Raw genomic sequence first — 13,737 nt, forward strand, 5'->3', positions numbered from 1 at the left:
CATTATAATTTTTGTTACTTTCTAAACTATTTACATTGTGGCTATACACAAGTACTCTAACCAAAAAAAACATAACATTATAACTGTAGCTCAATATTATCACTCTTGGAACAACTTAAATGAGTAGTGGAAGGTGGGGAAAGTGATGATTTTGACGACCTCTCCAACTTAGGACGATGACCTGGAAGTTGACAAACAAAGCAAGGACCCTTCATGCTGAACAATTTGGAGTTAGTCCTGTTGCCTTGGTACCGCCCCTGCTGAGATATGGGTGAAAAGACAATTTAAATCCAAGGCCCTGCAAAGCATTATGGGCCGAGTTTGCAGCTAGCAGTGAATTTTATCGTAGCAGCTTTCCTGCTGTGATGGAGAGAGCCCCTGTGATATATCTTTGTTTTTTTTTTAACTGAGGCCTAGCTGTTAGTACTGTATTAGAAAGTAGCAACATGACACCCTCTTCTATCTCACAATATAAATACTGAGTTCTACAGAAATAACTGTACTTCAACTTTAATTTTGGGGAATGGATAAATAAAGATAATAGGTTGAAACACACTCAAGATAGATCAAGCTTGGCAAGAAATCACAAAAAAATCTGCATTGAGAAAGAACAGTAATTTGCCACCATATAATCAGTGCAGAGAAAAAATAACCACCTGACCAATTCAATTTATATTTTTTTGGTCATCCAGGTTTGTAACAACCATACTATATACAAAGTCAATAAAGAACTAACCACTGTAAAACAAAAAATACAACCAAGATAAAACTTATAAATGGATTGGACGGCAGTGAAGGTGATAGTTTTGAGGTCCCCCCTACCAGCTTAGGGTGAGGACCTGGAAGGTGACCAGAAACGCAAGGCTATGTCATGCTGAACCATTTGGCGGTGGTCCCATCACCCTGGGACCACCACAGGCTGAGATATGGATGAAACTGCATTTTAAAGCCAAAGGCCCTGCAAAGCATTATGGGGCAAGTTTGCAGCAAGCAGTGAATTCATAGTGGCGGTTCTGTGCCTGGAGAGCTGGATAATGTTGATATTGACTTGTTGATAGCTTTGTGTAGCAAAGTGGTCAACTCTAATCATGTATTAGAAAGTAACACAATGACATCCTGTTTTACCTCATCATGTAAATATTGTGTTCTGCAGAAATAACTGTACTACACCTTTAAATTTGAGAAGTGGATAACTTAAGATACATTCAAACACAATGAAGAGAAATCAAGGGAAACAAAACTTGACAATAAAACTGCACTGTGAAAGAGCATAATTACATGAACAATACATTATGTATTTTCCTGTCTTGAACAATATTACCAAGCAGACCGTTTATAAAGAACAAACCACTCCAATTTGTGGATCAATACAAGCGAGAACTGGAGGCAGGGAAGGTGATGATTTTGAGCTCCCCCGCAACTTAGGGTGAGGACCTGGAAGTTGACAAGAAAAGCAAGGCCACGTTGTGCTGATCAATTTGATGGTGGTGCTATCGCACTGGGACCACCACAGGCTGGGATATGGATGAAAAGACATTTTAAAAGCAAGGCCTCACAAACCATTATGGGGTGAGTTTGCAGCAATCAGTAAATTTAATAGTAACGGCTCTCCGGCTGTGCCTGGGAGAGCTGCGGTGATATTTCCTTGCTTTTGTTGTTGTTTTTTTTAAACGTGGCCTTGCGTGTACCAAAGCAATTAACACTAGCTCTGTAATAGGAAGTAACACTGTGACATTTACACTCGCCGCAATCTACTCCAACTTTTTAGAAATAATCTATGTGAGGAGATAAGAACAATAATTACAGCCGTTTATGGAGGAAGCCTGGAGTAAGTGCTGCAGGGATGAGGGGGCGCTGTAGTCCCGGACATGAACAGATAAGCACTAAAGTGGAATGTTACCAGTAGTTGGGTGGTGCTCTGTATGAGTAAACAAAACACAAAAAGGAGGGAAAAAGGGGATGGATTTACCAACAGCAAGCAAGTATTTTTGAAGGACAATGGAAGGGACGAAGAAAAAGGCAATGGGCGGGCTGTAGGTTCACAGAGTGGATAGAGCATGTCTCGAAGAGACAGGGGGGCTTATTTACAAGCCTCTTGCGCCGCTGCTGCATCCCTTTTTCCCATATTAAAATGTGCTGCCTAGGCTCAACCTAAAAAATATCCATCCTGCTCAGCTGTTCAAGGTGTGCTAGGCTTTTACTTATTACCGTTTTTATGTAATTAGAGTTTATTCTGTTTGTTTCTTCTCCTTGAGTGAATCTTCAACTTGTATATATGCAACTCTAACCTCTAGTGTCTGTAGTAGGCATATGTACTGACTACTGCTCTTTTGCGATTTTAGAGTTGTTCTGTCTGTGGGCGATAACTAACGCTAACCTAGCTGAGCGCCAGTTTTTCTATCGCTGTCTATCGCCTGTTTCTTCCACCCTGTTATCGCTCTATAATTAACACGGCACTAACAGGCGATAGCTTCCGCAAAAACTTCCGCTAACCGCTGCGAGACGGCGATAGGAAAACCGGCGATAGCGGACAGAAACAAGCGATAAGCGCAGACGTCACGGACGCAAGTCCAGTGGGGCATCCAGGATCTCATCATGGTAATCCTGGATGTTGGGGGGCTTGAGGGGGGTTGTTGATGTGTGCTGCACTTTGCCCTGGGTGCTCAAATCTGCATTTAACTGTAATTACACATCTTTTCTATGGAAGGTGGACTGATAGGCTATTTTTTCAAAGTCCACACTTGCGGGTTAGCGTGCGTTTTATTATCGGTAAGAGCTTATTGCTTGTTTCTGGCTGCTATCGCTGTTCTCCTATCGCCATCTCGCAGCAGTTAGCGGCAGTTTTCGCAGAAGCTATCGCCTGTTAGCGCCGTGTTGATTATAGAGCGATAACAGGGTGAAAGAAACAGGCGATAGACGGCGATAGAGAAACTAGCGCCAAGCTAGGTTAGCGTTAGTGATTGCCAGTCCTTAATTATATGCCCCCTGGTGCTATCGGGGCTTAGCGTGACTTTTCTTGTCTCTTCGCGGGTCCGGGGCATTATTGATAATAGTGTGATGTTGTGTTAGCCACTTTTTCCGTGAAGTTTTGGGAGGGAACGCCTACTTTGCATGTCATTAGCAATAAATATCGCTGGCATGCAAGGCGATAAAAAATCCACCTGCTATCGCCGAAAAGCTATCGCTAATGCCTGTTAGCGCCAGCTTGATAATAGCGAAGTAAAAAAAACGCGTTTCGTGCCGCTAATGCGGCAATAACTCGCTTGATAATATGCCCCTGTATCTTTTATGTAACTCATGTTCTCCATAGTCCTTATGTAATGTAACTGGTCCTTTTGTAAAGCGCTCTGACACCTTTGGGTAAAGTTTTCGCTATATAAAAGAGCATTAAATAAAATAAAAAAATAGGCTAAAAGGGAGATAAACCGGATTGGCAGGCATATATATGTGCGTGAATTCCTTGTTTTTTAATACAAGGCGCAGTACTAAATACTGCCCAGTAGATGGGAGTGTTACAACGCGCTGAAAATTATTTCCATTTCCAGAGGTTTTCAGGCTCCTGCATTCGTCCTATCGCTGAAGCTGACATTGTCCGTCAAGCAGTGCTTGTAATTAGCAGGCGTGAGACTGGAGACGTCACGCAAGGCCCACGTGACAGTGCATGTCGCCCTCTAGTGGTGAAAGCCATGTTAGCGTCCACGAATAAACAGGGTAGGCTTGCTTCAAAATGTATACATACTAAACAGATGATGCAGGTCACGCGTGGCACCCTGAACCAGTGCAGAGCCCTTCCGGCCCACCCCATATGGTTCCACAAATACTTAATGTCTGAAAATGTGGCGGTACCACCTTGTCTCGAGCCCAGGGCAGTGAGTTGGTAAGTGGGCATTGCCCTGGTGGGTAATGTGGGGTTCGTCTGGCGTGCCACGGCCACCAATGCCATTGGATCAGCAGGTGACTTTCTTTGGGTACTTGACTCTCTGTTAGTGACGCCAAGCAGCCGAGGATTCGTCTGGATGTTGCGGGGGGTTAGAAAGACGGATATAGCACATATCATGCAATTAAATACATGTTCCAACAGAACTACAGCTTCAAAGATAAGAAGGGATTTTGTGCATATTTAGAAGAATTCACAACCTAAAAGAACCCAGTCTGGGCTCCCACTAGGCTGTGCGCGTGAGTGCCGCCCTCCTGACTCCTTCAGTGCGCTGTGCAAACATCACAATAACAACTCATGGAAACCCCACCGGACAAGGGCTGAGGGGCTGGTACCAGAGGTGGGTGCAGGTACCAGAGGTGGGTGCAGGTACCAGAGGTGGGTGCAGGTATCAGAGGTGGGTGCAGGTACCAGAGGTGGGTGCAGGTACCAGAGGTGGGTGCAGGTGCCAGGGGCGGGTGCAGTATTAGAGGTGGGTGCAGGTGTCAGGGGTGGGTGCAGGTGCCAGAGGTGGGTGCAGGTATCAGAGGTGGGTGCAGGTACCAGAGGTGGGTGCAGGTACCAGAGGTGGGTGCAGGTACCAGAGGTGGGTGCAGGTGCCAGGGGCGGGTGCAGTATTAGAGGTGGGTGCAGGTGCCAGAGGTGGGTGCAGGTATCAGAGGTGGGTGCAGGTGCCAGAGGTGGGTGCGGGTATCAGAGGTGGGTGCAGGTACCAGAGGTGGGTGCAGGTGCCAGAGGTGGGTGCAGGTATCAGAGGTGGGTGCAGGTGCCAGAGGTGGGTGCGGGTATCAGAGGTGGGTGCAGGTACCAGAGGTGGGTGCAGGTGCCAGAGGTGGGTGCAGGTGCCTGAGGTGGTTGCAGGTATTAGAGGTGGGTGCAGGTATTAGAGGTGGGTGCAGGTATCAGAGGTGGGTGCAGGTGCCAGAGGTGGGTGCAGGTATCAGAGGTGGGTGCAGGTGCCAGAGGTGGGTGCAGGTATTAGAGGTGGGTGCAGGTATTAGAGGTGAGTGCAGGTGCCAGAGGTGGGTGCAGGTATCAGAGGTGGGTGCAGGTGCCAGAGGTGGGTGCAGGTGCCAGAGTTGGGTGCAGGTGCCTGAGGTGGGTGCAGGTATTAGAGGTGGGTGCAGGTGCCAGAGGTGGGTGCAGGTATCAGAGGTGGGTGCAGGTGCCAGAGCTGGGTGCAGTATTAGAGGTGGGTGCAGGTGCCAGAGGTGGGTGCAGGTATCAGAGGTGGGTGCAGGTGCCAGAGGTGGGTGCGGGTATCAGAGGTGGGTGCAGGTACCAGAGGTGGGTGCAGGTGCCAGAGGTGGTTGCAGGTGCCTGAGGTGGTTGCAGGTATTAGAGGTGGGTGCAGGTATTAGAGGTGGGTGCAGGTATCAGAGGTGGGTGCAGGTGCCAGAGGTGGGTGCAGGTATCAGAGGTGGGTGCAGGTGCCAGAGGTGGGTGCAGGTATTAGAGGTGGGTGCAGGTATTAGAGGTGAGTGCAGGTGCCAGAGGTGGGTGCAGGTATCAGAGGTGGGTGCAGGTGCCAGAGGTGGGTGCAGGTGCCAGAGTTGGGTGCAGGTGCCTGAGGTGGATGCTGGTATTAGAGGTGAGTGCAGGTATTAGAGGTGGATGCAGGTATTAGAGGTGGGTGCAGGTGCCAGAGGTGGGTGCAGGTATTAGAGGTGGGTGCAGGTATTAGAAGTGGGTGCAGGTACCAGAGGTGGGTGCAGGTACCAGAGGTGGGTGCAGGTGCCTGAGGTGGGTGCAGGTGCCTGAGGTGGGTGCAGGTGCCAGAGGTGGGTGCAGGTGCCAGAGGTGGGTGCAGGTACCAGAAGTGGGTGCAGGTGCCTGAGGTGGGTGTTGGTGCCAGAGATGGCTGCTGGATCTCCAAACCGCCACCTTGAGAAAAAGGAAATTAACTTTGTGAGCTAAAGCTCTGTGTTCTGGTTGTTTTTATAGCGCCCACGTTATCCCAAGGGATGTTAATTCTTCTACAACTAGTGGGGAGTTTTTAGGTGTCATGAGACATAGGTGCCTTAAAACTGTTCATTACTTTGAAAAAACTCAAGAATATTTTTGATAACCAAGAGGTAGGTAATGCAGTCTAACATATGCAGTGGTTTTTGCTGTGCCATGCTGCTGGAGGCTGAGGGGGGGGGGGGGGGAGGGTGTACCAGGTTCACGTGTGTAGAGCTGGGACAGCAGAAGGGGATTTTTCAGCTAAGCTTCGGAAGAGGGGAAGGTTTATGGTAAAGGGATAAACTTACAGCAGGTTTATAGTACAGGGATAAACTTACAGTAATGAACTGAACGGGCCTGCAGCCTCTGCCACCCAGCAGGTAGAACAGGTGCCAGGGTGGAGGCCCAGAGATGGAGTACATGCCAGCTGGCATGTCCACCCTCAACGAAGGAGGCCCGAAAGGAGTCACCACGTGTGCAGCGGACACACAGGGTGCAAGGGGGCCCCACGTTCATTCATCAAGTAAACATACACACAACAGGAGGACAGATACTCTCACACATTACACATACACACAGCTGTTCCACCTGCCGCACAAAACAGGAAAGAAAGGGAACCTAGTTAGGGGAATAGGAAAAACCTCTGCCTATTGAGAGCAGTAGAAAGTCTCGACACAGAAGAAGATTTCAACAACCCTGGGACCTTCACTAGAATCAGACGACCACCACTGCCAGTCCCCGCACAGCCTGTGGTAAGGGACTTTAGCCCGTCCCCGCACACCCTGGGATAAGGGGCTTTAGCCAGTCCCCGCACAGCCTGGGATACGGGGCTTTAGCCTGTCCCCGCACAAGATAAGGGGTTTTAGCCCTTCCCCGCACAGCCTGGGACACGGGGCTACGGGCTTTAACCAGTCCCCGTACAGGATAAGGGGTTTTAGCCTGTCCCGACACAGCCTGGGATACGGGGCTTTAGCCAGTCCCCGCACAGCCTGGGATACGGGGCTTTAGCCTGTCACCCCACAGTCTGGGATAAGGGGCTTTAACCAGTCCCCGTACAGGAAAAGGGGCTTTAGCAGGTCCCCACACAGCATGGGATAAGGGGCTTTAACCAGTCCCTGCACAGCCTGGGATAAGGGGCTTTAACCAGTTCCCGTACAGCCTGGGATAAGGGGCTTTAATTCAGTCCCCGCACAGGGTAAGGGGCTTTAGCCAGTCCCCGCACAGCCTGGGATAATGGGCTTTATCCAGTCCCCGCACAGCCTGGGATAAGGGCCTTTAACCAGTCCACGCACAGCCTGGGATAATGGGCTTTAGCCCGTCCCCGCACAGCCTGAGATAAGGGCCTTTAACCAGGCCCCTATCAGGGTAAGGGGCTTTGCCCGTCCCCGCAAAGCCTGGGATACGGGGCTTTAGCGAGTCCACGCACAGCCTGGGATAATGGGCTTTAGCCAGTCCCCGCACAGCCTGGGATAAGGGGCTTTACTTCAGTCCCTGCACAGGGTAAGGGGCTTTAGCCCGTCCTTGCACTGCCTGGGATTAGGGCCTTTAACCAGTCCCCGCAAAGCCTGAGATAAGGGCCTTTAACCAGGCCCCTATCAGGGTAAGGGGCTTTGCCCGTCCCCGCAAAGCCTGGGATACGGGGCTTTAGCGAGTCCACGCACAGCCTGGGATAATGGGCTTTAGCCAGTCCCCGCACAGCCTGGGATAAGGGGCTTTACTTCAGTCCCTGCACAGGGTAAGGGGCTTTAGCCCGTCCTTGCACTGCCTGGGATTAGGGCCTTTAACCAGTCCCCGCAAAGCCTGGGATAATGGGCTTTACCGAGTCCCCGCACAGCCTGGGATAAGAGGCTTTAGCCAGTCCCCGCACAGGGTAAAAGGCTTTAGCCCGTCCCTGCACAGCCTGGAATAAGGGCCTTTAACCAGTCCACGCACAGCCTGGGATAATGGGCTTTATCCAGTCCCCGCACAGCCTGGGATAATGGGCTTTAGCCTGTCCCTGCACAGCCTCGGATAAGGGGCTTTAGCCCGTCCCCGCACAGCCTGAGATAAGGGCCTTTAACCAGGCCCCTATCAGGGTAAGGGGCTTTGCCCGTCCCCGCAAAGCCTGGGATACGGGGCTTTAGCGAGTCCACGCACAGCCTGGGATAATGGGCTTTAGCCAGTCCCCGCACAGCCTGGGATAAGGGGCTTTACTTCAGTCCCTGCACAGGGTAAGGGGCTTTAGCCCGTCCTTGCACTGCCTGGGATTAGGGCCTTTAACCAGTCCCCGCAAAGCCTGGGATAATGGGCTTTACCGAGTCCCCGCACAGCCTGGGATAAGGGGCTTTAGCCAGTCCCCGCACAGGGTAAAAGGCTTTAGCCCGTCCCCGCACAGCCTGGGATAAGGGGCTTTAACGAGTCCCCGCACAGCCTGGGATAAGAGACTTTAGCCCGTCCCTGCACAGCCTGGGATACGGTTCTTTAGCCAATCCCCGCACAGCCTGGGATAATGGGCTTTAGCCAGTCTCCGCACAACCTGGGATAAGGGGCTTTAATTCAGTCCCTGCACAGGGTAAGGGGCTTTAGCCCGTCCTCGCACTGCCTGGGATAAGGGCCTTTAACCAGTCCCCGCAAAGCCTGGGATAATGGGCTTTAACGAGTCCCCGCACAGCCTGGGATAAGAGGCTTTAGCCAGTCCCCGCACAGGGTAAAAGGCTTTAGCCCGTCCCTGCACAGCCTGGAATAAGGGCCTTTAACCAGTCCACGCACAGCCTGGGATAATGGGCTTTATCCAGTCCCCGCACAGCCTGGGATAAGGGGCTTTAGCCCGTCCCCGCACAGCCTGAGATAAGGGCCTTTAACCAGGCCCCTATCAGGGTAAGGGGCTTTGCCCGTCCCCGCACTGCCTGGGATACGGGGCTTTAGCCAGTCCCCGCACAGCCTGGGATAATGGGCTTTAACCTGTCCCTGCACAGCCTGGGATAAGGGCCTTTAACCAGTCCCCACACAGGGTAAGGGGCTTTTGCCCGTCCCTGCACAGCCTAGGATACGGGGCTTTAGCCAGTCCCCGCACAGCCTGGGATAAGGGGTTTTAATTCAGTCCCTGCACAGGGTAAGGGGCTTTAGCCCATCCTTGCACTGCCTGGGATAAGGGTCTTTAACCAGTCCCCGCAAAGCCTGGGATAATGGGCTTTAACGAGTCCCCGCACAGCCTGGGATAAGGGGCTTTAGTCAGTCCCCGCACAGGGTAAAAGGCTTTAGCCCATCCCCGCACAGCCTGGGATACGGGGCTTTAGCCAGACCCCGCACAGCCTGGGATAATGGGCTTTAGCCAGTCCCCGCACAGCCTGGGATAAGGGGCTTTACTTCAGTCCCTGCACAGGGTAAGGGGCTTTAGCCCGTCCTTGCACTGCCTGGGATTAGGGCCTTTAACCAGTCCCCGCAAAGCCTGGGATAATGGGCTTTACCGAGTCCCCGCACAGCCTGGGATAAGGGGCTTTAGCCAGTCCCCGCACAGGGTAAAAGGCTTTAGCCCGTCCCCGCACAGCCTAGGATACGGGGCTTTAGCTAGTCCCCGCACAGCCTGGGATAAGGGGCTTTAACGAGTCCCCGCACAGCCTGGGATAAGAGACTTTAGCCCGTCCCTGCACAGCCTGGGATACGGTTCTTTAGCCAATCCCCGCACAGCCTGGGATAATGGGCTTTAGCCAGTCTCCGCACAACCTGGGATAAGGGGCTTTAATTCAGTCCCTGCACAGGGTAAGGGGCTTTATCCAGTCCCCGCACAGCCTGGGATAAGGGCCTTTAACCAGTCCCCGCAAAGCCTGGGATAATGGGCTTTAACGAGTCCCCGCACAGCCTGGGATAAGAGGCTTTAGCCAGTCCCCGCACAGGGTAAAAGGCTTTAGCCCGTCCACGCACAGCCTGGGATAATGGGCTTTATCCAGTCCCCGCACAGCCTGGGATAAGGGGCTTTAGCCTGTCCCTGCACAGCCTCGGATAAGGGGCTTTAGCCCGTCCTCGCACAGCCTGAGATAAGGGCCTTTAACCAGGCCCCTATCAGGGTAAGGGGCTTTGCCCGTCCTCGCACAGCCTGGGATACGGGGCTTTAGCCAGTCCCCGCACAGCCTGGGATAAGAGACTTTAACGAGTCCCCGCACAGCCTAGGATACGGGGCTTTAGCCAGTCCCCGCACAGCCTGGGATAAGGGGTTTTAATTCAGTCCCTGCACAGCCTGGGATAATGGGCTTTAACCAGGCCCCTATCAGGGTAAGGGGCTTTGCCCGTCCCCGCACAGCCTGGGATACGGGGCTTGAGCCAGTCCCCGCACAGCCTGGGATAATGGGCTTTAACCAGTCCCTGCACAGCCTGGGATAAGGGCCTTTAACCAGTCCCCACACAGGGTAAGGGGCTTTTGCCCGTCCCCGCACAGCCTAGGATACGGGGCTTTAGCCAGTCCCCGCACAGCCTGGGATAAGGGGTTTTAATTCAGTCCCTGCACAGGGTAAGGGGCTTTAGCCCATCCCCGCACAGCCTGGGATACGGGGCTTTAGCCAGACCCCGCACAGCCTGGGATAAGGGGCTTTAACGAGTCCCCACCCAGGGTAAGGGGCTTTAGCGAGTCCACGCACAGCCTGGGATAATGGGCTTTAGCCAGTCCCCGCACAGCCTGGGATAAGGGGCTTTAATTCAGTCCCTGCACAGGGTAAGGGGCTTTAGCCCGTCCTTGCACTGCCTGGGATTAGGGCCTTTAACCAGTCCCCGCAAAGCCTGGGATAATGGGCTTTAACGAGTCCCCGCACAGCCTGGGATAAGAGGCTTTAGCCAGTCCCCGCACAGGGTAAAAGGCTTTAGCCCGTCCCTGCACAGCCTGGAATAAGGGCCTTTAACCAGTCCACGCACAGCCTGGGATAATGGGCTTTATCCAGTCCCCGCACAGCCTGGGATAATGGGCTTTAGCCTGTCCCTGCACAGCCTCGGATAAGGGGCTTTAGCCCGTCCCCGCACAGCCTGAGATAAGGGCCTTTAACCAGGCCCCTATCAGGGTAAGGGGCTTTGCCCGTTCCCGCACAGCCTGGGATACGGGGCTTTAGCCAGTCCCCGCACAGCCTGGGATAATGGGCTTTAGCCTGTCCCTGCACAGCCTGGGATAAGGGCCTTTAACCAGTCCCCACACAGGGTAAGGGGCTTTTGCCCGTCCCCGCACAGCCTGGGATATGGGGCTTTAGCCAGTCCCCGCACAGCCTGGGATAATGAGCTTTAGCCAGTCCCCGCACAGCCTGGGATAAGGGGTTTTAATTCAGTCCCTGCACAGGGTAAGGGGCTTTAGCCCGTCCTTGCACTGCCTAGGATAAGGGTCTTTAACCAGTCCCCGCAAAGCCTGGGATATTGGGCTTTAACGAGTCCCCGCACAGCCTGGGATAAGGGGCTTTAGTCAGACCCCGCACAGGGTAAAAGGCTTTAGCCCATCCCCGCACAGCCTGGGATACGGGGCTTTAGCCAGACCCCGCACAGCCTGGGATAAGGGGCTTTAACGAGTCCCCGCACAGCATGGGATAAGAGGCTTTAGCCCTTCCCTGTACAGCCTGGGATAAGAGACTTTAGCCCGTCCCTGCACAGCCTGTGGTAAGGGACTTTAGCCCGTCCCCGCACAGCTTGGGATAATGGGCTTTAGCCAGTCTCCGCACAACCTGGGATATAGGGCTTTAATTCAGTCCCTGCACAGGGTAAGGGGCTTTAGCCCGTCCTTGCACTGCCTGGGATAAGGGCCTTTAACCAGTCCCCGCAAAGCCTGGGATAATGGGCTTTATCGAGTCCCCGCACAGCCTGGGTTAAGGGGCTTTATCCCGTCCCTTGAATCGGTCGAAGTACGGCACCACTTGGGACCGCATTCATCTAATTATCCCAGAAGATCACCTTACTACATACTCACAAATCACTACATATGTTTTTACTCAGGACAATCCAACTCAATTATACGTTTCTTCGCTTAACTTTCACTCAGTTGCCATAGCTAGGAGAATACTCCGCCCTCATTGCAAAACAATACTGCGAGAGCGATAAAAGCGTAAATACAATATTTACTTTTCCAAAGTACAATACATGGGATTAGAGGACACTTACCCTCCTGTTTATATACCTCTGCTTCCCACACTTTTTGGATAATGTGTGACTCTTTTCACTGCGCACAGATTGCGCGGTGCGTTTCTCCTCTTCCCCATAGTCCTTGTAGATGTGCATGTACCCACAGTTGGAGTCAATCACTCAGTGTTTTGCACATTGGGGTTTGAATCAGGGAGTTACCTGCCTTATGTCTTATGCTGTGATTACATACATGCAATGTTCTGATGGTGACTAAATGTTCTTACAGCCTTGACGAAGCCTCAGGCTTGTGCGCCACATGGGGGCAAAACTTGTGTTGACTGTGGCTTTCCCAAGAAAGGAAGACGTATATAAGAACTCCACAAGCGACTTGGCTGTTTTATTGTATTTGTTACCTGAAACAAACCTTTGTTTCTAATTGCATATCTCTTCATTTCTTCTCTGGGTACGAGTATGGAAATTCTAAATAACAAGGTGAAAGCGTCCGCTACCCCCTGATAACATACTTTGGGAGCCTGCCTGGTAACAGAGCTCAGCTCAAATGGAAAGAAGTGAAGTTACAAACTGGAGCACCTTCGGCGACCTGGCATGAGTAAGTGAGCAAGAAGGAAGGCATTAGGATAGCATTGAAAATGTATAGGACACCGCGTCTTTTCCAAGCCATACAAAGGACTTTCATCCTGAGAGTGATTGACATCCTGGGACTTCTCAAACTCTTGAGACTGACAGCATGATGTGCTTCTCGACAGCAAGAAAAATGCTATGTATGGCACCAGAGCTCAAATTCTTCTTGGAAGGTGGATTTTCAGCTTACAGCCAGAACACTCACCAGCAGTCTAACCTCGCTGACCGCGTTATCCAGAAATAATGGAGCAGTCACCTCAAGCAATATGTCACTTCAGGTACTCTTCAGAGGTGGTCATTCTTTTGGGTGTGGACGAGGTGAGACCTGGGCATGCTTAGAAGCTTGGGGGGTTTGTTCTGACCTTTCCTGCCCCATTTTCCCTGGAGGAGCTACCCACCTCAGGCTAAGAGTTATTCATGTGTCCTTACTTTGGGTCACCCCTGACAGGAGACTCCCACCTCCGCCCCACCTTCCCGATAATATCTGACAACCAAGACCAGGACTTGGACCAGTCTGGGAGGAAAGAGAAAAAGGTAGGAATCGCCCAAAGCCAGACTCAGAGCTGACTGGAATACAAGACACCGGCTGCACCCTTGGTTTGAAGATAGGACAGAAGCGTCCAGCCCCGGTGCCATTTCTCTACCAGACTCTGTGGTCTCCCCGAGACACCCTCCGTGCTCAAGGATGGGGTATTGATCGCCAACGCCCCTTGCCAGGCTTGGCACCAGACTACTTTCTCTTTTAAGAGAAAGTACCAGCTGAACATGCATTTATTAGTTGCTATTGTATGATTTGTTGAGTTCTGAGCCTCTCACCACAGACCCCCCGCTGAGTAAACTTTGGGCAGCTCGACTCCACAGCTCTGAGGGTCAAGTGCTAAGTGCGCCTGGGTAAAATTTGAATTACGCTGGCATAATTCATGTAATTTCTGGAATTTCGTGTTATGCTTGTTATGCAAAATTTCTACAATTATGCTGGTTCACATAATTACCTGTCATTGGTGGTAAAAACGTACTGCAAACGCCGAGGAACAGCAGATCGAGCGCCGCTGGTGTTGGCGGCGCTTTACTTAAATGTGCGCTCTGGCTGCAAATTGACACCAGGGCGCATTCTGCGCTAAAATATAGCACAAGAGGACAGATTAGCATTT

This window comes from Triturus cristatus, chromosome 12 (assembly GCF_964204655.1).
Source record: "Triturus cristatus chromosome 12, aTriCri1.1, whole genome shotgun sequence".
NCBI classification, from domain to species: Eukaryota; Metazoa; Chordata; class Amphibia; order Caudata; family Salamandridae; genus Triturus; species Triturus cristatus.